The 26,444-nt window shown below is 38.5% G+C and overlaps 1 protein-coding gene and 1 pseudogene across 2 annotated transcripts in view; one reads left to right on the top strand and one right to left on the bottom strand.

Annotated features, from left to right (window-relative positions):
- The window catches only part of PUS10 (pseudouridine synthase 10), a 75,195-nt gene that overhangs the window by 11,115 nt on the left and 37,636 nt on the right, over window positions 1–26,444 (top strand). The window lies entirely within an intron of this gene.
- On the bottom strand, window positions 1,166–24,606 carry LOC308349851 (annexin A2-like; annotated as a pseudogene). Its single transcript has 2 exons — window positions 24,559–24,606; window positions 1,166–2,151 (listed from the first exon to the last, which is right to left on the bottom strand). The product of its transcript is annotated as an annexin A2-like (transcript).

Below are 26,444 nucleotides of genomic sequence, written 5' to 3'. Positions count from 1 at the left end.
GCGGATTAACTGATAAAACCTGTTAGACATCAAGTAAGACATGGTAAGCAGAATAAATGGGAACAGTATCCAGAAACTCACAAAAGACAACAATATGGACTCTAGCTAGGTGTAGTACTTAGAGTCTCCAAATCTTTATAACAGTGAACAAAATTTGAATGATAAAGTCGAGATTATAAGGAATAGTAATAAGTATGTCATGACTGTCATGATGACTTTCTGGATTTGGGCTCACCACTTGAATATAGCAATGGTAGGATATCTTTTTTATGAGAGTCAGATGTGTTAAGAGGAGATATATAATAGTGTGGTATGGCAAGAAATTATATACCTACATTGAGATTTGAGATCCTGTGAATGGAAGGATGCTGCACACCATCCAGAGGAGAATAAAAAAGAGAGAAATGAGATGGATTCAGGAATGGAAGTGTGTTGAATGACCTTTGGCCAAGGGAAGAAGATAATGAATTACAGATTATAAGATAGTCCTAAAGGTTAGTATTTACAGTAGTATGAGGGACTCCCATTGTCTAGGCACTTGATAGAAATCACATTTGGTTAAAAGCACATCGACAGCTCTTGAATAAAATAGTGGTTCTCAAACTCTAATATGCATAGGACTCATTTGGAGAGTTTCCCAGGCCCCTTCCTTAGAGATTCTGAAACAGTAGGTTGTTGGGACCCATGAATTTGTGTTTCTTACAAGCTCATGGGTGAGGTTGGTTCTGCTACAAAGGAGGACACTTTGAGAACCACTGTTCCAAAGGATAATGGCAGAAATAATCTAGTCTGATAATAAACTGATAACTTTTAAAAAATTGTATTCCTGATAGGATGAGAGAAACAGGCATGATTGAATGTATCCTACCCTTTTTTTAAAGAGTAAAAATTCAGTTTATTCATCTGTTTATGACACAGTACACAAGAGGCAAAGTGTTTCATATCATAGATTTCACTTCCAGTTCTTTGGTATGTTCATTTCTTTGGCTAAGAGAAGAGACTAAACATGAGAAACAGGCAATGCTTAGGCAACTGAAATAAGGATAGGGAGGGATGATGCTAATGTCATCCTTGCAGGGCTATTTTCTAGAACTGTTAGCTGGAAACAAAGGAGCACCACTCCTGGATGTTCATGCTGTCATAAGCCTCAGTCACCCCCACCCCCTTAACCCAGGTACAGCTGTGCTTTTTGGCAGTCACCCTCATGTCTTGTTGGTTGCAGTAGTACAGGGACTTGCTGTACTTTCTTTTGAATTCAGACCTAATTTCCAACCTTTCCACTTTACTGAGAGAGATCATGATCGATCATAATTCTAAATAAGACTTTATTACGAGTCCCTGGAGTCATACACTCAGTCAGCAAAATATAGGGATTTGTTCTGAATGTTCTGGACCGAGTTCAGGAAAGCATTTTCCAGGTCTCCTTTGACCTCCTTCTTGACGCTCTTCAGCATGTCATAAGGGCTATTGCTCTTGCACCTTTCAAATACTTTCTGAAGGTGACACACACTTGGTCATGATACTGATCCACTTGGGCATATCAGTTCCTTTTCTCTTCACTCCAGCATCATAGACATCCCAGGCAACTTGGTTAGTCAGTTCATAATGAATGACAGAGCCATCCTCTGCTCTTCTACCCTTTGCAAGGGCAACCATCAGCTTGTGGAAGTCACCAGATGTGTCAGAAATGATGTCCTCCAGATCAGTCTTGTACATTTCCTTGTAGACCCTGTTCATTTCCTGAACCTCTTGGTTGGTCCTTGAGCAGATCATCACAGTGAGGGAGTCCTCATCAGTCCTCAACCTCTTCATTGAGGCTTTCAGCTCAGAAGCATCAGGCTGAGCAGGTGTTTTCATTAGACCCCAAATCACAGTCTTCAAGGGACTGGACAAGGCTGATTTCAGTGCTGATTCAAGTTCCATTTAGATCCTTCTCTGGTAGGCAAAGCAATATCCCATCTCTGTTCATTGCTGCTGTTGGTCAAAATGTTGACAATGGTGATCTCATCCTTACCTCTGGTCATTTCATTGATGGCCATTTCAGTGTTCAGAGCATCATGCTCAACATCAAAATTGTTGTATGCTTTGACCAACCATATGCACTTGGGGCGTGGAGTGATCATCCTCCAAGCTGAGCTTGTAGAGAATTTCCTGAACAATAAACAGTTTGAAGGTGGGCCAGGTGCCGAGAGCTGCAATCACCCCTAGTTGTGGAGCCCTTTATCCTTCATTTTTGAGAGGTAGATGTCAAACAATGCAAAGAAAAAGCAGAGAAAAATGGCAGAGGAATCAACGCTGGAAGATAAAAATATTGGGGGGTTCAGAGAAAGTACAATTCACACTTCAATTAAAACCAAATTACCCCAACCAATAAAAGAAAGTTTAAGGATCAAAGTACATCCCAATGAAGAAGAAAATGGGGCATCTCTTTCTCTCTGTGTTTACATAAATATTTGTATTTATATATTTATATATTTATATGTATTTATTTGACTATTTTAGAAAATTTAAAAAATAGTAAGACTAGCCTAGTGAACCCCTTTGTATGTATCATCCAGCTCCAATTGTAATTTTTTTTTGCCAAACTGAAATCAGTTTCCAAAACAAGATACATGAAAGCCAGAGTAATGCAAATGTAAGAAGGAGGCTTAGTTCTGTAATAGCAACTGGAAAACAAAATCTTGAATGAGTAGTGGCTTGTAAGAATTGTCAAGGAAGACTTGGGGGGCACTTTAAGTTATGATTACAGCAAGAGATGAAAAAGAAGATGTGTTTGGAACTGATATTATTGATGGATGAAACAGAGAAAGTGGAATTTCTAAAAAATCTTAATTTTGCATCTGTCCTTTCTGTCAAGGAAAATGATCTTCAACCTAAATGTGTAGATATATCATTTTTTAAAAAATACTTTCTTTTTTAAAAAAGATTTTATTTATTTATTTGTCAGAGAGAGAGATTGAGCACAAGCAGGCAGAGTGGCAGGCAGAATCAGAGAGAGAAGCAGGCTCCCCGCTGAGCAAGGAGCCCAATGCGGGACTTGATCGCAGGACTCTGGGATCATGACCTGAGCCTAAGGCAGTGGCATAATAGTGAGCCACTCAGGCATCCCTAGATTGATCATTGGCTGGTGAGGGAGAGTGAAAGCTCCACATGGTAAAGCTTCTCTAAATGGGTTCAGGTATTTGGGACTGATTGAATGACATTCCAGGATGGATTCAGAAAGAACCTGCAGTTGTCCGTGATCTTTGAGGGCTTTTAAAGGATAGCAGATTTTCCAAATGACTGGAGACAGAGAAGGTGGTTTCAATTTTCTTTTTCCTTTTTTTAAAAGATTTTATCTATTTATTTGAGAGAGAGAGAGAGAGAGAGAGAGAGAGAAAGCATAAGAGGGGAGAAGGTCAGAGGGAGAAGCAGACTCCCCATGGAGCTGGGAGCCTGATGTGGGACTCCATCCTGGGACTCCAGGATCATTACCTGAGCTGAAGGCAGTCACTTAACCAACTGAGCCACCCAGCCGCCCCAGCAGTTTCAACTCTCTAAAGGTGGTTTTGTTAACTACCAACTAGTGAGCTTGACCCTAAAACCCTGGCAAGATTCTAGATCAGGAGCTAAAGAGTACATCATAGGCACTGAGGATGAGGAACACATGGTCAACACACAGATTCATTAAGAACAAATTATGTCTGCATCATTTCTTCCTTTTATAGGCTAGCAGGACTGATAGAGCAGGGAAGGTAGGGGTAAAGCCCCCTTGTGACAAATTCAGCTAGTCATTTGAGCAGGTTTCTTTCCTTCCTTCCTTTCTTTTTTTTTTTTAAGATTTTATTTATTTGACAGAGAGATAGAGAGCACAAGTAGGCAGCGCGGCAGGTAGAGGGAGAGGGCGAAGCAGGCTCTCCGCCGAATAGGGAGCCCTATGTGGGGCTCAACCCTAAGGACCGTGGGATCATGACCTGAGCTGAACGCAGCCGCCCAATTGACTGAGCCACCCAGGTGCCCCAGGTTTCTTTCTTATGGTAACTTCCTGAAAGTGGCAGGAAACATGAGTAGAATGTGAAGACAGTTGAGTGGGTTGTACCTGCCTGGCAATACCCAAAATGAACTGATTAATAAGTGATTTCAAACTGGACAGTATTTCTCCAAGTGTACTCTGCAGATCTGAAACTCACTTGGAGAAAGGTGTTGAAAGCAGGTTGCTGGGCCTTGTCTTAAACCTCCTAAATCAGAATCTCTAGATATGGGGGATGGAAGCCCTTCTAGAGTTAAAGTGCACACTGAAATTCAAGAATCATGGAACTTCAGAGAGATTTGTGATGTTCTGCAAGACTACTCATACCTTGTCTTGTTCATGATTCTGTGAGTGATGATATAATGGGAACACTGACAACAGGTGTGTATGACATAGAATCGAGAATATAGCAGATAGATTGAGTATTATAATTGAGATCCAAAAGATCTCACAAAAAGGGAAAATCTAACAAGATGCTATTTAACAGGAGTAAACATAAGTTGTTAGAAAAACAACTGCCACGTAAAGGATGAAGCAGGAATGGCTGCTTCCTGAATTATCTGAGTCAGCTCAATCCAATTATATGAGTCCTTAAAAGTACCTTTCTTCTGAGGTCAGGGCCAGAGGAAGATGTGATTATGAAAGAACAGTCAGATGCAATGTTGCTCATTTTGAAAACAGTGGAAGGGAACTAGGAATATGGGTGGCCTCTAAAAGCTAGAAAAGGCAAGGGAATGGAGTCTCCTAGACTAGATCCTCCAGAAAGGGATGCACCCCTGTTGACAACTTGATTTTAGCTCAGTGAGACCCATCTTGGACTTCTGACCTAAAGCACTATAAGATAATAAATTTGTGTGTGTGTGTGTGTTTTAAAGATATTATTTATTTGGGACAGAGAGAGAGAGCATGACTGGGGGAAGAGGCAGAGGAAGAAGCAGGGAGTCAGATGCAGGGCTAGATCCCAGTGGGATCATTACCTGAGCTGAAGGCAGATGCTTAACCACCTGAGACACCCAGGCACCCCATTAATTTGCTCTTCTTAAATATTTGAGGGTTTTTCTGCTACAGAGATGGAATCAGGAGGGAAATAATTTTCGGTTATAAGGAATTATGCAGAACAGAATAGACTGTTTCGGGGATGGTGTTTTCTATTACCAGAATATTAAGCCAAGGCTGGGTAACTACCTGGCAGAGAATGAAGAGAAGGAAGGTGTCCCCATACAGTTGGCTAGACTAGACTTTGTTCAGTCTTTTCAACTCTAAGATCCTATATAGTTTGTTTGTTTGTTTGTTTTATTTGACACAGAGAGATCACAAGTAGGCAGAGAGGCAGGCAGAGAGAGAGAGAGAGAGGAGGAAGCAGCTCCCTGCCTAGCAGAGAGCCTGATGCGGGGCTCAGTCCCAGGACCCTGGGATCATGACCTGAGCTGAAGGCAGAAGCTTAACCCACTGAGCCACCCAGGCACCCCAATCCTATATAGTTTTAAGAAAAATATTTATTACATTTATTATTTGTTAACTTATATTCATAATTAAATCTTCTAAACTTCTGTATCACATTAAATTAGTGCCACACTAAAATTATTATAGAATGAATGGCCCAGACTTATGCTAATATTAGGCTAAACTCACATTTATGGGAAAAGAAGCACTCAGTTAAGTTCTATTCAAAGTAAAACTTTAAGGTCCTGCTGATTTTTTAGGTTTTTCTTTACTAGTGTGGTCCAGTAGAGGGCAATATTGCACTATCAGTTTCACTTTTTGGTAGTATATGGAAACAGTTGGCTCACTTTATTGACTTTAAACGGATATAGTGTCTCTTAAATGTTACTTTGGTTGTGTGAAACACTTGCTTCTTAATACAGTTGATACAGTTGGAGTTTTATTTGTCAAATCAAAACTTTTCCCTTTCATTTTTATATTGGTAGTGTTTCCATGCTTTACACTAGGTACTATAAATTATACACAGCCCTAGAAATCTAACCAAAAATAAAAGCAGCACCATTTCTGTGGTAGCAATTTATATTTATAAATATTTTTCTTAAATTCTGACAAATGGGCATTCAAAAGACTGGATTTTTCCTTAAATCTGGGGATTCTTAACCAATTTTGGATCATTATCTCATTAAGAATCTAAAGAAAACAATTGAATTCCTTTCCTAAAAATGCATATGTTCAAAATTTTGCTTGTACTTATAGGGCCCTTTAAACTCCCAGCCATTAATCTAGGATTTTTCTTAATTGGATACTCTAGAACACCACACCGTCTTTATTCACCTTCCCACCATGAATACTTGATTGATGCACTTACTTTTTCTAAAGGGCAATGTTTTTTTCTAATTATGTTGAAGTCATAGGACAGAATTTGTTGAAATCACTTTGACTTCAAGTATAGAGAGTACACTTTCAAATTCATATTATGTGTGCAGGCTCATTCATTAACGTCTGATTTAGCATGCGTATTGTCAGCTTTTTGTTCATTTTCTGTGACTTCTCACAGTCTTGTTTTGTATGACAAGCACCTTACCTAAATCACTTTTTGTTCTCTCTCACCTACCATTTAAAAGCAACTCAAGGTTCACTTTGACCAACAAACTTTTTCTGAGCTTACTGAGGAGTTTTCAGAATCTGTAGTCCTATTTTTCATTAGCTTAGTTGGTTAGACCTTGCTTCAATTCCTTTGTGGTCCACTAAATCACTCAGAACATGTTTTTATAAGGTTGCTGCACAAGGCACTGAAAAACATGCAAAATTATAGTGATCACTATCTCTGCCTCTTTCAATGGACTCTTCATGGTTGGGGGGGGATTGTAACCTTGCTATGATATACAGGCTGCAACTTTAAAAACCCTTCAGAGGACATGAAGCAACTTAAACCTATCTTCCTTATAAAAAGTAACTCCCAAAGCTTGTCCCTGTGAGCACACCACCAGTGTATAAAGGTCTGCATCATGAGAATCACAGAATTATAGATCTGTAGGAGACCTTGGTGATCTAGAACAGGGCCCCCAGCTCTTTGTGGTCCTCATTGAAGAGTGATGATAATGTATATGGCTGTGATTTGTCAGAGCTCTGAGTATGCCCCACCCTCAGTGTAAATCCATTTGGAATCTGTGATGGAGAATCCAAGAGTTCTCCACTTTGTGTATAAAGTGATCCCCTTTTAATCTCTGACAGTTCAATGACTCCCCTATATCTGTGATTTAGAAAGAAGATATGCTTGGATGATTTTTTTCAGCCTTAGATTGGAACTACTTCACTAATCATCTCACTCATCCTCATTTGAAGATGAGAAAACCAAAACTTGTGAAATATGGCATGTCAGAATTTGGGTGTGCCTCCCAGATTGTGCCCTTTATGTTTTTAGACCGTACCATCTTTTCTTTTCTTTTTTTCTCTTTAGGATTTTATTTATTTATTAAAGAGAGAGAGAACACAAGCAGGGAGGAGGGGCAGAGGGTGAGGGAGAAGCAGACTCCCAACTGAGCAGAGATCCTGACTTGGGACTCCATCCCAGGACTCTGGGATCATAAACAGAATGGAAGGCAGAAGCTTAGCAGACTGAGCCACCCAGGCACCCCTAGACCATACCATCTTTTCATCTTGCATACTCAAGATGCTGCATCAGGAGGAATGTGGGACTAGACATGGTAGTAGGTTCTGGATTCTGTTACTCAACGCATAGTTGGGATATGTGTTCCAAGGGAGAAAGGAAGAGTGACATGCAATTAGTCAAAGTCTATACACAACCCCAGTCTTGGTTAGATTGGGTGAATCAGATGTCCAGCTGTCAAGGAGTCACAGCAGGTATTGAAGAGGAATAATAACCCATAATTAGGGGTGTAGGCACAGGAGAGCCCAGTACAAAAACAGAAACCTAATCCTGAGGTCATTGCAACATGCAGCAAAGAGGAATGCTGTTCCTGGGAATGAGGTGCCATGGTGAAGCTGGACTACAAACAAGGCTAATTCTAAAGCCCACCACAGAAATACAATGTAGGATTGAATTCAGGAACAGAGTTGGCGGGTATTTGGACATATGTTTAAGTACTTGAATATGCACGTGTTTACTTCCTACCTTTGTTTTTTTCTTGGCTCGAACTAGCTAAGTGAGGTAGAGCAGGCAGGAAGAAAGAAGAGGTTGCTGGGGCTGATCAACCCATGTGGGTAGTTGAGAGATAGCAGGGAACAGTAGGAACATGAGGCAGCCTTAAAATTTTGAAGTTTATTGTTTCATTTTATATGGTCTCATTCTTGTGAATTGTCACACTTTTGCATCTTCAAAATTTACAATAAGAAATATAAGAAATAAGAAATATGATAAGGAATAGAAGATAAAGGAAATCACTTTTCTTTAAAACTCAGTTTCCCCTTCAGATGTGATACATTATCGCATTGCTATTTACCAACAATTGAGTTCCTTATCAAACTTTTTTTCTCATTAATTTTAGGACTTTGTGGCCTAGTAAACTAAGTTTCAGGAAAAGGGAACTTCTAATTTAGGCTCTGCCTATTTCAGACTTGGTTTCTTTTGTTACATAGAGAAGTCATGTCAACTATTCTTTTTCTGATATCACCACCATGTTTTAGATTTAGTAATTCTAACCTACTAAGTTGTGATTATTTTTTATATAATTTGATATATATTTTTGATATATGTAATATATAATTGAATCATCATAACCCATTGAAGTAGGTGGTATTATTATCCTACTATACAGATGATGAAATTGCAACTCAAGGTCACATTGCTAATAAATAACAAACCTAGGATTTGAACACTCATCTGTCCAACTCTGAAGTTTATGCTGATGATTATTACTATACCCTGCTGCCTACATTGTGAATTGATAAGATTTCAAAAGTGGGTTATTTTGTTGCTGTGTTTATAGGAGAGACTTAGCCTAGGTTTTGACCTTCACTGGTATTTTGTTTCTTCAGAGTGTGCAGTATCTTCACATTTAGAGAAAGGATCCTTGGGGGGAAAATATGGAAACAGCATTTACCATATTTTAACAAGAATAAGGATAAATCACTAGTTGATTTGGTGATTCTCTAAAAATATGGCTTTAAAAGTAAAATTATAGGGGCACCTGGGTGGCTCAGTCAGTTAAACATCTGCCTTCAGCTCAGGTCATGATCTTGGGTCCTGCTCAGCAGGGAGTCTGCTTTTCCCTCTCCCTCAGCCTCTCCCCCTGCTCATGCTCTCTTTCTCTCTCAAATAAATAAATAAATAAAATCTTTAAAATAAAATAAAAATCACTTTTAAAGACTTTTCCAGGGGCGCCTGGGTGGTTCAGTGGGTTGAGCCTCTGCCCTCGGCTCGGGTCATGATCACAGGGTCCTGGGATCGAGCCCCCGCATCAGGAATCTCTGCTCAACAGGGAGCCTGCTCCCCCCGCCCCCACTGCCTTCCTCTCTGCCTACTTGTGATCTCTATCTCTGTCAAATAAATAAATAAAATCCTTTTTTTTAAATAAATAAAATCTTAAAAAAAAAAAAAGACTTTTCCACCACACTTGTGTTCAAATTTTGTTATTAGATGCCTGGAGCATGTGCAGAAGAGGTTTTGCATCAAATATTTTATTACACCAGATATCTTAAAATAGAGGAATTTCCAGTCATTTATGTGAGGCTTTATGTGTGTGAGATGATGAATTATGATGTTATAGTCCCTTAATAATTGGAGGTGGGAATAAGAGTGACATTTTCAGGCAAATCACAGATGTGTCCAAACGTCCAAGAAGAGAGACTGGTGGCAGGTGCCCCTCTGAACTCAGACTCATCCAACTTCATTACTGACTTGTCTGAAATCTCTTTCTTTAAAAATAGTGCCAGGACTTTCTTCCCTTTTAGAAAAAGGAAAGATCAACGAAATAGTTTTAGACTAGCTCAGTTAAAAGGTGTTGATTAATGGTACTGCTGCAGCTGTTCCTGCTTCTTTTTTAAAGAATAGGCCCTACTGCTTAAAATATTGAAAGTTATCTTTACAAATCTTCCCTTTTAAATAAATCCTGCTCTGTTTTTCTTCCTTAATATGGGATCAATACTAATGGAATCCATTTTCTAGAGTAGATACCTTCAGGGCGCAAATGGAAATGTTTATCTGAGAAATTTTTTTCTAAGAAAAACTTTCTCCTTGCCTTTATTTATTTATTTATTTATTTATTTATTTATTTATTTTAATTCCAGGGGTGCCTGGGTGGCTCAGTCAGTTAAGTGTCTGCCTTCAGCTCAGGTCATGATCCCCGGACCCTGGAATTGAACCCCAAGTGGTCAGGTTCCCTGCTCAGTGGGGAGTTGGCTTCTCCCTCCCCCTCTGCTCCCTCCCACCTAATTCATGTTCTCTCTCTCAAATAAATAAAATCTTAAATTAAAAAAAAAAATTCCAGTATGTTTAGCATACAGTGTTACATTAGTTTCAGTGTATAATATAGTGATTCAACAATTCCATATATCACCCAGTGCTCATCATGATGAGTGCACTGCTTAATCCCCATCACCTGTTTTACCCATCCTCCTACCCACCACCCCTCTGGTAACCATCAGTTTGTTCTTTAGAGTTAAGAGTCTGTTCCTTGATTTGTCTCTCTCTTTCTCTTTTTTTCCTTTGCTTTTTTGCTTCATTTTTTAAATTTCACAAATGAATGAAATCTTTGTCATTATTTTTATTATGCATAGTTTTTTTTTAAAGATTTTATTTATTTATTTGACAGACAGATCACAAGTAGGCAGAGAGGCAGGCAGAGAGAGAGAAGGGAGGAAGCAGGCTCCCTGCTGAGCAGAGAGCCCGATGTAGGGCTCGATCCCAGGACCCTGGAATCATGACCCAAGCCGAAGGCAGTGGCTTTAACCCACTAAACCACCCAGGCACCCCTTTATTATGCATAGTTGTCCTGCTTTTTAAATACTATATTTTTCAACCAATTTGGATACTCTATTTATAAAACTCTCATGTAAAAGACTTCAGTTGAACATTGGGGTGTATTTCACAGTGCTACTTCCTTTTTACTGCTTGTATTGTTTGGTGGGTCAGAGATCAGCTGGATGTGTGGCAGCCTCTACAATCGTGGTGAGAGATCAGACACTAGCAGAAGGAAGAGGTCAAGTTTTTAATTTAAAAACAAAACAAATATATGGCGAATTAAAGAGTCATATATTGTTTTCATTGTATTTTAATTTAAAAGCTTTTCATGTAAGTGACTGTTCAAGTATTGCTATGATTGAAACTCTTGATGGTTTTTTCTGGTGGGATCTGTCTCTGAAGTGATTGCTAAAATGTTACTGTGAGTATCTGGGCAGAGATAATGTAAGGGGAACTAACTTGGGTGGGAAAAAATGAAATGGATTTTATTTAAATGTAGTCATGAAGCATGCAGAAGGAAAGGAAGTAATGAAAGAGATGCTAAGGTGTCAACACAGGTAGCCCTTTTATGCTTCTATTAAGAGTCATAATGTGGTTCTTTTCAGAATTCCTTTCACATCTAGGATTTAAGTTTTCTCTGAAACTAGGATATTATGATGTGTAATGATTATATGATATTCATTTGGTATTATCACTATAAGTTCATGTTAGAAACTGCGAGATAGTGATTTTAGTGAGACTTAGATCATATTTCTGAAAGCATCTCAGAAATCCTTGTCCTATCAAGGAAGTAGGCATATGGACTCAAGTCTTACTAAGTAAATCAGTACTTCCAAATTATGAATGGTAAATTGGCATTCCAAAAGATTTTTTAAAATGCAGACATGTATTCAGGACACTTCTGTTGGATAACATTTTAATTCATGATGTAACCAATCTGAGTTATTTTGCAAATAAGATTGAGATGCACCACATGAGTCTTCTGAAGAGCTTTTAATCACACTCATCACAGGTATAGTGTAATGAATCAGAGTGTGTGTTTGTTCAGATAAACAATATTCTGTCAGTGCATAGACTTTTTTCCCCCTGCGCTTGTGACATAGTATATCTATTGGTTAATGTATTGTTATCTTAGGTAAAGTCTTATTCCAGTTTGTTTAGTCTTTCATTTCTCATGGTTTTAAATAATAAAAAAAAAAATCCATTTAAACACAGATGACATGGGGCGCCTGGGTGGCTCAGTGGGTTAAAGCCTCTGCCTTCGGCTCAGGTCATGATCCCAGGGTCCTGGGATGGAGCCCCGCATCGGGCTCTCTGCTCAGCAAGGGGTCTGCTTCTCCTTCTCTCTCTGTCTGCCTTTCTGCCTACTTGTGATCTCTATCAAATAAATAAATAAATCTTAAAAAAAAAAGATTTAAAAAACAAAAAAGAAAACACACACAAAAAGCACGGATTACATGATGGGTCCTTGAGGTTGAAATCTATCCCAGAATAGAAATAGTTTTATTTTCTTTTTAATAAGTTTTTGTTTTTATATTCATCATTGGTTAACTCCAATCTTCTCCTCACAGGTAACTATTGTCTTTGCTCCTAAAACTAGAGTTTAAATGGGCCCAATTTTGGACTTTATATGAAATGGAATCATAACATGAAAATATTTTGTGTCTGGCTTCTTTCATTTGATATTATTTTGGAGAGATTCTTCTGTATTGCCATGTGGAGCTATAATTTGTTCATTTTCATGGTTGTATAGTATTCAGTTGCATGAATATACTGCAATTTATTCATACTGTTATAAATGTATATGAAGTTCATTTCCAGTTTTTGGCTTCTTCCAAAAGTAAAACCATAAGCATTCTTTTCGATGTATTCTACATGTGCAGGCCTCTATCTAGGGTATATGCCTGTGAGTAGAATTGCTGTGTCATAAGGAATACATTTAAATAATATAATCTGAATTAACACTATAATTTATAGCCTATTAATGAGCTTATTAGCTCATTCTTCCTAAGTCAACTTGACAACAGCCTTAGCTTTTCACTCACACTTTCTCCCTGTCAGTGCCATTATTAACATTAATGACATTCTTCCACTAATACCCATTACTGGTCAGTTTCATCTATTACTAGATGAAAGAATCACTAGCCTTCCTTAAAAACTATACATTACAGGGCACCTGGGTGGCTCAGTGGGTTAAAGCCTCTGCCTTTGGCTCAGGTCATGATCTCAGGGTCCTGGGATCGAGCCCCGCATTGGGCTCTCTGCTCGGTGGAGAGCCTGCTTCCTCCTCTCTCTCTGCCTGCCTCTCTGCCTGCTTGTGATCTTTGTCTGTCAAATAAACAAAATATTAAAAAAGAAAAAAGAAAAAAACTATATATTACAATACAAGTTATGCTACAAATTTCTTAATTACAACTTTGCTACAGAATTAATCTTTTATTTTTTATTTTATTTGCAGCCACATTAGTTCCAACCCTAATCATCATCACCTGCTGAGGAAACCAAACAGAACAATTAAATGCAGGACTTTAGGGGCGCCTGGATGGCTCAGTGGGTTAAAGCCTCTGCTTTCGGTTCAGGTCGTGATCCCAGGGTCCTGGGATCAAGCCCCGCATCGGGCTCTCTGCTCGGCAGGGAGCCTGCTTCCCCCTCTCTCTCTCTGCCTGCCTCTCTGCCTACTTGTAATCTTTCTCTCTCTGTCAAATAAATAAAAAAAAAATAAAAAAAAAATCTTTAAATGCAGGACTTTATTTTATATGCTAGTAGGATCCCTCCCACTTCTCACTGTCCTAATCTTTATCCAAAATCTTACAGGTTCATTGAACTTTCTGATAATTCAGTACTGAACTGCTAATTCTTGATGTTATATTTTCTTATGACTAGCGTGCACATAGCATTTATAGTAAAAATACTTCTCTATGGCCTGCACCTTTGATTACCAAAAGCACATTTGAAACCCCCGCTTTGCTGGGTCCAAAGTGCTTATAGCCATACTACTCAAACTAGGCAGCTATGGGATATTATGAGTTATAACACTAACCCCCCTAACAAATTACATGCATATCCTTTCTTACATTATCCTTATGAGGGATTAATTATAACTAGCTCCATCTGTCAGTGGAAAACAGACCTAAAATCACTCATTGCATATTCTTCTGTCAGCCACATAGCACTAGTAATTGTAGCCATTATGTAAATACCACGAAGTTATATAGGAGCTACAGCTCTGATAATTGCCCACAGCCTTATAGCATCAACACTGTTTTTCCTAACTATGAACAGATTTCCAGCCGAACTATAATTCTAGTTCAGGAATTACAGACTCTCCTTCTACTAATAGGACCATGATGACTTCTAGTGAACCTTACCAATTTGGCGTACCTCCAACAATTAACCTAATTGGAGAACTATTTGTGGTTACATTATCATTATACAACATTACCATTATCCTAAGGAATTAACATAGTTATTATTAGCCTATATTAACTATAATGCAATGAGGCAAGTATATGTACCATGTCAAAAATTTTAACCATTATTTATATGAGAAGATGGTCTCATAGCCCTACATTTCCTACCCTTTCTACTTTTATCATTTAACCCACAAATTATTTTGACATCCATTTATTGTAAATATAGTTTAATAAAAACATTAGATCGTGAATCTAGTAATAGAAACTCAAAGCTTGTTTACTGAGAAAGTATGCAAGAATTAATTCATGCTTCCATTTATAATAATATGGCTTTCCAAACTTTTATTTTTATTTTATTTTTTTAAAAGGTTTTATTTATTTATTTGACACAGACAGAGATCACAAGTAGGCAGAGAGGGAGGCAAAGAGAGGGAAGGGAAGCAGACTTCCTGCTGAGCAGAGAGCCTGATGAGGGGCTTGATCCCAGGACCCTGAGATCATGACCCAAGCTGAAGGCAGAGGCTTAACCCACTGAGCCACCCAGGAGCTCCTATTTTTTTATTTTTTAAAAGATTTTATTTCTTTGAGGGAGAGTGCACATGCATGGGGAAAGAGAGAGGCAGACTCCCCGCTGAGCAGGGAGCCCAATGGAGGGCTCTGTCCCAGGACCCTGAGATTGTTACCTGAGCTGAAGTCAGATACTTAACCGATTGAGCAACCCAGGCGCCCTGTTTTCAAACTTTTAATGGGTAAAAGTAATAATCTCTTGGTCTCAGGAACCAAAAAATTGGTGCAACTCCAAATAAAAGTAATGAATCTATTCACCTCTTGTACTAATTTCACTATTTATTTTAACTTTCCCAATCATACAAATCTCTTCAAAAATCTACAAAAGCAATCTATATCCATACTGTGTAAAAAGTCTCATCTCCTGTGCTTTCATCCCACAACATACATTTACTCAGGCCAAGAAAAAATTATTTCAAACTGACACTAAATAACCATTCAAACCCTTAAACTATTGCTTAGCTTTAAACTAGGTTATTTCTCAGGGTGCCTTGGTGGCTCAGTTAAGTGTCTGCCTTCGGCTGGGGTCATGGTCTCAGGGTCCTGGGGTCCTGGGATTGAGCCTCACATCCAGCCCCACAATGAGCCCCACATGGGGCTCCCTGCTCAGCAAGGAGTCCGCTGGTCCCTCTCCCTCCCCAACCCTCGCTCTTGTGAACTCTTAGATGTGTTCTCTCTCTCTCTCAAATAAGTAAATAAAATCTTAAAAAAATAATAAACTAGATTATTTCTCAAAAATATTTCTACTAGTATAATGTTTTATTACAGCAATTATAGAATTCTCTATATGATATATACATTCAGATCCCAATATTAACCAATTTTTCAAATACTTCTATTCCTTATTACTATTCTAATCTTAGTCTCTGCTAACTTCTTCCAACATTTCATCTGATGAGAAGGAGTAGGAATTATGTCATTTCTACTAATCAGATAATAACATAGCTGAACAGATGCAGGCACTGCGTCCCTCCAAACTATTCTGTATAACTGCATCAGAGATGCTGGATTTCATTTAATTTTTTTTTTTCAGTGTTCCAAGATTCATTGTTTATGCACCGTACCCAGGGTTCCATGCAGTACGTGCCCTCCTTGATACCCACCACCGGGCTCACCCATCCCCCTACTCTCCTCCCCTTCAAAACCCTCAGTTTCTCAGAGTCCGCAGTCTCTCATGGTTCGTCTCCCCCTCCGATTTCCCCCAATTCACTTTTCCTTTCCTTCTCCTGATGTCCTCCATCTTATTCCTTATACTCCACAAGTAAGTGAAACCATATGTTGGATTTATTATATCAATATCAGGATTGCTATTCAACCTAAAGTCATGAGATTTTCTTTTTTCTTTTTATAAATTAAATTTTGTTTTTTTAAAAGATATTATTTATTTATTTGAGAGAGAGAGCACACAAGCAGGGAGAGCGGGAGAGGGAGAAGCAGGCTCCCCACTGAGCAGGGAGCCTGACATGTGGCTGGATGCCAGGACCTTCGGATCATGACCTGAACTGAAGGCAGATGGTTAACCAACTGAACCACCCAGGTGCCCCAAGTCCTGAGATTTTCAACAAATTTTTAAACTCAACCTTAACCATGTTAATCACCTACTAATTGGACTTCTTTAAGCTACAACTGACGACTTAGCTACTTTTGACCAAATTGGCTTTCACCCATAACTTCCCTCAGCCACTGAGGGGCCTACACCCATGTCAGCCCTACTTTATTCAAGTACAATATTTGCAGCAGGTGGAAACAAATCTGTTTCCACCCATTAATAGAAAACAACAAAGCCATTCAAACATTAACACTCTGCCTAGGAGCTGTCACCACATTATTTTTAGCAATCTGTGCTCTAACTCAAAATGATATTAAAAAGGTTGTTACTTTTTCCATCTCAAGCCAATTAGACCTAATGATATTAACTATATTGACAGTATTCCTACTGTTTATGGAATGTATAGGAATGTCTAGCATTCCTACACATTCCTGCATTACAGTGTTTGGCTATTATGAATAAAGATGGTCTGTACAAACTTTTATGTGTAATTCTTATTACATAATAATTCCTATTATGTGGATAGATGTTTTCATTTTTCTTGGATAAATACCTTAGAGTGTAATATCTAAGTCATATGGTAGGTATATGTTTAATCTTCTGAGAAACTGCCATACAGTTTTCCCAAGTGGGTTTACCAGTTTACATTTATATTTCACCAGTAGTTATGTGAGCATTATTGTTGCTTCACATCTTTGGCAACCCTTGGTATTGTCTCTTTCTTTTTTTTTTTTTTTTTTTTTTTAAAGATTTTATTTATTTATTTGTCAGAGAGAGAGAGGGAGAGAGAGCGAACGAGCACAGGCAGGCAGAGTGGCAGGCAGAGGCAGAGGGAGAAGCAGGCTCCCTGCGGAGCAAGGAGCCCGATGCGGGACTCGATCCCAGGACGCTGGGATCATGACCTGAGCCGAAGGCAGCTGCTTAACCAACTGAGCCACCCAGGCGTCCCAGTATTGTCTCTTTCTTATAGCTGAGCCATTCTTGTGGGTGTGTAGAGATTGTGTATTTATTTTCCTAATGACTAATAATGTGGAACATCTTTTATGTGGCTAATTGCCTTTCATATATCTTTGTGAAGTCTCTTCACATTTGACTTCATCAAATCTTTGCCTATTTAAAATTAGGCTGCTCTTCATTGAGTTGTAACAGTTCTTAATACATTCTAGATCCAAACCCTTAATATGTATATATATATTGCAGATATTATCTTCTATGTTGTGGCTTGTTCTTCAATTTTCTTAATGATATCTGTCAAAGAGGAGAAATTTCTACTCTTGATAAAGCCCAATTCACCAGCTTTTTATTCTTATGGTTCATGTTAGTTATATGTGTCCTAGCTAACAAATCTTTTGTATGCTGCAATTTTGTGAAGATTTTCTCTGATGTTTTATTCTGAAAGTTTTCTTCCTTATAGCTTTTATGTTTATATCTATCATCCATTCTGAGTTAATTTTTTTTTTAAAGATTTTATTTATTTACTTGAAAGTCAGAGATCACAAGTAGGCAGAGAGGCAGGAAGAGAGAGAGGGGGAAGCAGGCTCCCTGCCGAGCAGAGAGCCCGATGTGGGGCTCGATCCCAGGACCCTGGGTTCATGACCTGAGCCGAAGGCAGTGGCTTTAACCCACTGAGCCACCCAGGTGCCCCTCTGAGTTAATTTTTTAAAAAGATTTTACTTATTTATTAGAGAGAGAGAGAGAGAGAGAGAACATGAGTGGAGCGGCAGGGGTGAGAAGGCAAAGGAAAAGTGAGAAGCAGACTTCCCACTGAGCCAGGAGTGCAGTGCGGGGCTTGATGCCAGGACCCTGGAATCATGACCTGAACTGAAGGCAGACACCCCACCAACTAAGCACCCCCTGAGTTAATTTTTTTTTATACTGTGAGGTAAAAGTTGATGTTTTTCTTTTCTTTTCAGTACCTGATAAAAAACTTTTCTTTCTCCATGATTTCTTTGCTGCCTTTATAGAAAATAAAATGACCATATGTATATATTTATATATGTCTTTCTTACTCCCTGCTCAATTCCAATGATATATTGGTACATCCATATATTGATACTATACTGTCTTGATTACTACAACATTATAATATGTCTTCATGAAAATAGCATAAATCTTTGAGCTATGTTCTCTTTAAAATTTGCTTTGGTGATTCTAGGTCCTTTGCATTTCCATACAGATTTTAGAATCTGCTTGTCAATTTCTTTTCAATTTGCTTAAATTTTGGCTGGGATTGCACTGAATTTATAGATAAACTTGGTAAGAATTGACATCTTGACAATATTGCACTTCCCAGTGCATGAATGTGGTATATTTCTTCATTTATTTTGATCTTTAATTTCTTTTAGCAGTGGTTTACCATTTTTAGTGTACAGATTTCACACATATTTTAAAAGTTTATCCTTAAGAATTTCATTGTTTTGGGTGCTATTGCAAATGGAATTATATTTTTATTGCGTTTTTCAATTTTTCATTGCTGGTCTATAGAAATACAGTTTGTTTGTTTTTTAAAGGTTTTTTATTTATTTATTTGACAGAGAGATAGAAAGAGCCAGAGAGCACAAGTGGGGCAAATGGCGGAGAGAGAAAGGCTCCTTGCCAAGGAGGGGCCTGATGTGGGGCTCAATTCCAGGACCCTGGGATCGTGACCTGAGCTGAAAGTACTCACTTAACCAACTGAACCGTCCAGGCGTCTCTTTGTTTTTGTTTTTTTTAAAGATTTTATTTGTTTGTGGGGCACCCCCACAAACGAATGTGTGGGTGGCTCAGTGAGTTAAAGCCTCTGCCTTTGGCTCAGGTCATGAGACCAGGGTCCTGGGATTGAGCCCCGCATCGGGCTTTCTGCTCAGCAGGGAACCTGCTTCCTCCTCTCTATCTCTGCCTGCCTCTTTGCCTACTTGTGATGTCTGTCAAATAGGTAAATAAATAAATCTAAAAAAAAAAAAGATTTCATTTATTTGACAGAAAGAGACATAGTGAGAGAGGGGGACACAAGCAGGGGGAGTGGGAGAGAGAGAAGCAGGCTTCCACCTGAGCAGGGAGCCCAATGTGGGGCTTGATTCCACGACCCTGGGATCATGACTCAAGCTGAAGGCAGATGCCCAATGACTGAGCCACCCAGGCACCCCCATTTTTGTTTTTAATATAGATCTACTGGTGTTGAATTCTCCTAGTTTTTGCTTATCTGAAATGTCTTTATTTCTTCTTCAATTTTATAAGATAGTTTCATTGGATATAGAAAATTTAGTTGACAAAATTTTTTCCTATCAGCACTTCAAACATGTTGTTCCAGTATCTTTTGTTCTTTGTTTTTTATGATGAGAAGCCTGTCATTAATGGTACTATTGTTCCTCTCTATGCAATGTGGTGTTTTGTCTGTCTGGTTTCAGTATTGTTTTCTTTATAGCTGTTCTGCAAGATCTTTCTGCTAAATTAAATTTCTCAGAGTCAGTTTCTTCTGACTGCTCTTTTCTTAAAAATGAATCACTTATATATTGCCTTGACCCTCAATAACAATAATGTTTCTAGAATTTTAATATTAAGTATATTGTTAACTCTTTTCTGATAGAGACTTTTTATTTAAGGAAGTTTGCTTCTATTCCAAGCTTAGTAAGTTTTTTTAAATCAGAAGTGGGTATTTGCAATCATTATATTGAATAGATTCTCTTGTGTTGAACTTTTATTTTCCTGAAATAAACATTTTTTAGTTTTATTTTAATAAAAATTTGACTTCTTAATATTTTGTTAAAATTTTTACATATTTATACATATATGTATATATAAGACTAGTCTGTTGTCTACTTTTAAATTAAAATGTATTGCATCTTTTAAAAAAAAGATTTATTTATTTATTAGAGAGAGAGCACAAGCAGTGGGGAGGAGCAGAGGGAGAAGGACAAGCAGACTCCCCACTGAGCAGGGAGCCTGATGTGTGACTCTATCCTAGGACCCTGAGATCATGACCTGGGCTGAAGGCAGATGCTTAACTGACTGAGCCACCCAGGCACTCTGGATCTTTTTAATGTTATTTCAGTGAAAGTTGTGTTCATCACAGTATACATTTATTTCACTTTGCACAGCTACATACATTAAATATTTCTAAAAATGGCACATTTACATGTGAAGTACAGTGTCATTCATTGTATGAATCTTATCTGCTATCTTTGGTTTGGATATTATGCAATTAGGTCATATATTAGATTAAGGTTTGTGTATTAGGTTATATAAGCATTGTGGAATTGTCAGTCTTTTTTCTTTTAAGATTTATTTATTTCTTTGAGAGAGAGAATGGGGTGAGGGGAGGATCAGAGGGACAGGAAGAGAATCTTCAAGCAGACTTCTTGCTGAGTGCAGGGAGAGCGCAATGCGGGGCTCATCTCATGACCCTGAGATCATGACCTGCGCCAAAAATCAAGAGTCATGGCCCAACTGACTGAGGCATCCAGGCGCTCTGAATTGCCAGTCTGTCTGTCTTTTTCTTGGAAAATTTTAACAACAGAGGAATAATCGGTTTTTGTTTCTTGAAGTTTTAGTAGATTTCAATTATAAAACCAGTTGAGAGGCTACTAAGGATAGATCTTTATTACTTTTTCAGTTTCTTCTGTTGAAAGTTATTTGGTTTTATTCCTCCTTCTTGAGTCAAATTTTAATTATTTGGGGGCACCTGGGTGGCTCAGTTGGTTGGGTGACTGCGTTCGGCTCGGGTCATGATCCCAGAGTCCCGAGATCAAGTCCCACGTTGGGCTCGCAGATCCATGGGGGGTCTGTTTTTCCCTCTGACCTTCCCTCTCATGCTCTCTCTCTCACCCTCTCTCTCTCAAATAAATGAAGAAAATTTTTAATTATTTGTATTTTCCTTAATTGTCCATTACATTCAGATAAGTAGTTCTCCAAGTGTGGTCCAGGGACCCTGAGGGGTCCTTGCAAGGGATCCATGAGGTCAAAGGTATTTTCATAATAATACATAATTACCTTTTCATTCTCACTCTCTCAGTATTGTGCAGTAGAGTTTTCCAGAGGCTATATGCTATATACTGCTGCAGAAAACTGAATATAGAAACAGATATGAGAATATAGCTATCTTTTATTAAGACATATCAAAGAGAATAACAAAAATGTGCCATAATGCTGCTGTTCTAACTAAATTATTTTGTCTGAAAAATATAATTTTTTAATGTTTATGTCAACATGTAATGAATTTATTACTTTTGCTATTAACTTTAAATGAGCTAATACATATTCTTAAATTCATCATTTTAATTGATAATATTATAATTATTACTAAATATAACCAGCATAGACAAAGCTATTTTGTCTCTCAAAAAATTTTAAGAGGGTAAAGTTTCCTGAAACTAAACTGAGAACCACTGATCTAGATTTAACAATTTAATTTTTTTGAGGATGCATGTACTCTTCTGTAATTCTTATAATCTTTGAATAGAGTATTCTACTGTACAGGTATATATAACTGCATCTCTGTGTACACATATGGATGTGCATGCATTTTTGTTTTTACATATTTGTTGTGTCTCTTTGTGTGCTCATGAGCAGAGCCCCAGCTTAGATGAGAACACTGGCCTCGTTGGTGCTTTGGGTCTTTGTGGCTGATTTTGTCCACAGGCCAAGTTTTCAGAAGTGATTTAGACTTGTGAGCTGGCACATTTCAGGTAGGAGGCCTGAATGAAAGGCACAGAGTTTCCTAGCCCCAGCAGGAAGGGTGGGAGTCCCCCCAGAGAAGTTTGTCTCATAGACCAATCTCATCCTCTGATGGTTAAGCTGGATTTCTTGAAATCCATATCTTGCTCAAAGTAAGAATTCAGAGGTGTCCCTAGATTGAAGCTGCATGGTACAGTTTTGGCCACTATACCTACCATGACCAGTATGTTTGGGGGCCTGCAGTCTATGCTTACCAGCCATCTGTCCTCAGTGCACTCCCTTCTCCAATTCCACTGAGCTAGACTATTTGATCTTGTCTATAATGACTATTCAGAAGCCTCTGGCTCTAAAGGTCAGTACCCACAGAGACTGTTGAAGGGCACAGTTCTGTGGGCCCAGGACCTCTTAACTGCCACCCGTGCACCAGAAACTCCTTCTTGGAAGGATACAGTGTGAGGCATAGAGTCACAGGCCAAGACTAAGACCAAGAACAGGGTTGTAGCCTGGTAAAGCCTCAGGTTATTCTTTCAGGAAATGGACTAAGGACTGTTATGCAAAAGTTAGTTTGAAGGCAGTGAGATCCTAGACTGGAAAAGACCCCAATACTCCTTGCTGTACCTTTCAAAGTCATTTCCTTTATCCTGACGTGGAGGGTGCATAGATAGGTTGAGCAATTACCTGGATTTTTATAATAATCTCCTAACAGCTGTCTTTGTTTCCATGTTTGTCGCCTCTCACTTTAAAAGTCAGTTCAAGTCCTTCCTTTGCTTACCCTCCTAGTCTCCCCATCTCCCTTGGAGTAAAATCAAAGTCGTTTAATTGCTTCCAAGGGCCCCTACTGGCTCTACCCTAGCATTGTACCTCAGTTTTCTTTGACTTCATCGCTTGTTTCTCTATTCTTCCAAGGTTCAGCCACATTGGCCTCCTTGCTGTTTATTCATTGGACACACCAGGCAAACTTGTACTTCAAGGCCTTTGCTTGCTGTTCTTTCTGCTTAAAATGTTTCTTCCTCAGATATATTCGTGGCTTATTGCCTCACTGTCTTCATATCTTTCTTCAAATATGGCCTTCTCAGTGAGGCTTTCCCTGACTATGCTATTTGAAATTGCAAATCACTTCTTCTATTCCCCATTCCTTTTTTAGTTTTCTGCACTTTATTTATCACTTCACATTGTATTTACTTCATAAAATGATATGTGACTTACTTGTTTTGCTTGTTTTCTGATTCTTGGCTATCAGTTTTACAAGGGCAAGGATTTATGTCTGTTTTGTTTACTCATCGATGCCTAACACACAGGGGTATGCACAATTACTTATACTTGTCTGTTTTGTTTACTCATCGATGCCTAACACACAGGGGTATGCACAATTACTTATCATACTGTGGTTACTCTGAACCATATTCGGCATGTCTTGCCCAAGTGCCCAGCAGTAACAGCAGCATTTTATATCTATGCAGTGGTCAGAGTAAAAGGAAGAAATGGTGAGTAGGAGGAGGGAGGTCTTACCTTCTCCCATACCCCGCAGCGTTCCTCCCACTTCTTTTCTTTGCCGAAGAAACAGAAAACCTTTGAGGTTGAGATGATATACAGTGGAGAAAGAGACAGAGAAATTACGTTCCAAGAGAAATGACAGTGTATTTGTACTTTCTAACATGTTATTTAAAAAGAATAAAAGTAAATGAGGGGGAAAACCCCAAACCTTCTCCAAATGTGTGGTTCTAGTCCCTTTTTCATTTCATTTTTTTTTAAGATTTTATTTATTTATTTGACATACAGAGAGAGATCACAAGTAGGCAGAGAGAGGGAGGAGGAAGCAGGCTCCCTGCCAAGTGGGGCTCGATCCCAGGACCCCGTTACCATGACCTGAGCCGAAGGTAGAGGCTTAACCCTCTGAGCTACCCAGGCGCCCCCCTTTTTCATTTCTAATGGTGCTTGCTTATACTAAGATGCAGTGGTTTTCAAACATTTTTGCTTATATACCCTTCTCCTGCCCTAAAAGCATTTTTAGAAACTATGTACTCTCTCACATATTTTTAAATTGACATTTAAAATATTTCAGTTATAAATTGGATTGGTAGTAAAGAATATCACTTTTAAAAATGTTTCCATTGGTAGGTATTCACAGGATTGGATTTTCTTAAAACAAACAAACAAACAAACCAAACACCAAAAAACTGGAGCCTATCTCTCTCTCTCTTAAAAAAAAAAAAAAAGATAATAGAGATAAATAAAACAAGATTGGCAAAATGTTGATAATTTGAAGCTGCTCAAAGGGTGCATGGGAATTCATGTATTATTTTTTCTACTTTCACGTTTATTGTTTTGTTCTTTTCCTTTCATGTTAGAGATTTTCTCTAAATGACTAGCGATCTTTGTCCATTCATTGTTAAACATAGGGCATTTAAAAACTGATTGAAAAGTTATGTCTATAGGGAGCAGGTTTGTGGGCTTGTTGACTGGGTTTTGTTGGAGGAGAACAGGTAGTAACCTGACTTTTTACGTGGAGAGACCATATGCCATTTTCTGAAAGTTTTCTCTCAGAAGCCATCCCGTTTATCCAAAGATGAACTCTTGAATCTTCTGAACACAGAGGTAGAAGTTTGGCTGCCTGAGTACCCAGCACAGGGTAGGAGCTGCAGGCTCTAGGTGAACGGTGAACTCCAACTGAACCCCTGCAGGCCTTGCCAGGAGCTGCTGACTGTAGATCCCTCTAGTTTGGCCTCCAGAGTTGAAATCTCCTCTTACTTGGTGTCAGGGAGAGGACCTGGGTCTCTCCGTTCCCCCTCTGTTAGCCGGTTTCACCCTGTGTTGTCTTACACTTCCATTTTCAGTTTGGCTGGATTTACAGGGGCAGGTATTTCCGTCTGCCAACACTTAAGAATCAGCTTCCTGGGCTCTGCCACTTTCCACTCCTACATTCCCTTTTTGTCTTCATATATGGAGAGTTGGGGTGATGAGTAATTTTTTGTTTTTCATTGTAGATGGAGTTCCTTTTTCTGTTTGTCATTCTCCATCTTATTTTGGGATGATTTTCCAAAGGAGAATCAGACAGAAAGGGCTTTATTCTACAGGTCACAAGTCTTTATTTTATAATAACAGATTACTTTTGCATATTTAAAAAGTAATACCTAAGGTTTTTTTAAATAATTTTTATTTTATTTATTTTTTTAAAAAGGTTTTATTTATTTATTTGACAGACAGAGATCACAAGTAGGCAGAGAGGCAGGCAGAGAGAGAGGGGGAAGCAGTCTCCCTGCTGAGCAGAGAGCCTGATGTGGGGCTCGATCCCAGGACCCTGGTCTCATGACCTGAGCCGAAGGAAGAGGCTTTAACCCACTGAGCCACTCAGGCGCCCCTAAGTTGTTTTTTTTTTTTTTAAATAAAATTCAGTCTTTATCCCTAAGAATGTATGTAGTGCAAATCAAGTTCAACACAGAATGATTTCAGTCTTGTAATTTTCTTGTGATAACTTGGAATAATTTTTAAATAGTTCTTTTTATAGAATTCTTGAGTTATTTATTGAAGAGACCTTTTTCTTTCTTTTTTTATTTTAAGATTTTATTTATTTATTTGACAGAGAGATGCACAGTGAGAGAAGGAACACAAGCAGGGGGAGTGGGAGAGGGAGAGGCAGGCTTCCCGCCGAGCAGGGAGCCCAATGCGGGGCTCCATCCCAGGACTCTGGGATCATGACCGAGCCCAGCCGAAGGCAGATGCCCAATGACTGAGCCACCCAGGTGCCCTGAAGAGACCTTTTCAACAATGAATAGATTCTCAGCAATTAACAATTAATTTGTCTCTTTGGTATTCTAAAATTTAACATTTACTATTAAAAGCTGTTTTTCTTGGTAGTAATTTTGAAGTAAAATTGTATTTATGACTTGATATTGAGCTTTAAATACATCAACGTCTTTAAATACATCGATGTCTATTGAATCTGCAAGTTCACTTTATGTTAACTGGTATTTCAGTGAGGATGCTAGTTCTTTAAAATCAAACTCTAGGAGGAAATATATTTGCATCCCCTCAGCCACACCCCATTGCTAACAGGTATTTGTTGAGATGTCTTTGTTTCAGTGATATTAACACCAGAGTTACTTGAAATTGTCAAGTTATCCTCTCATTAGCATATGACACTAAAGGACAAGGCTGAACCATATCTTTTTTTATTATTAACTTTTAAATTTGAGTATAGTTGACACATGTTACAGTAGTTTCAGGTGTATACAGCGTAGTGATTTGACAAGTTTATACATGATGCTATGTTCATCACAAGTGTAGCTACCATCTGTTCTGATACCTTACTCTGATAGTATAATGATATTATATATGACCAGGATATAAGACTATATTCCTTATGTTACACTCTTCATTGCTGTGACTTAT

The sequence above is a fragment of the Martes martes genome, assembly GCF_963455335.1.
Source record: "Martes martes genome assembly, chromosome: 9".
NCBI classification, from domain to species: Eukaryota; Metazoa; Chordata; class Mammalia; order Carnivora; family Mustelidae; genus Martes; species Martes martes.
Note: the sequence above shows the minus strand (reverse complement) of the source record. Positions and strands in the feature narration are given on the sequence as shown.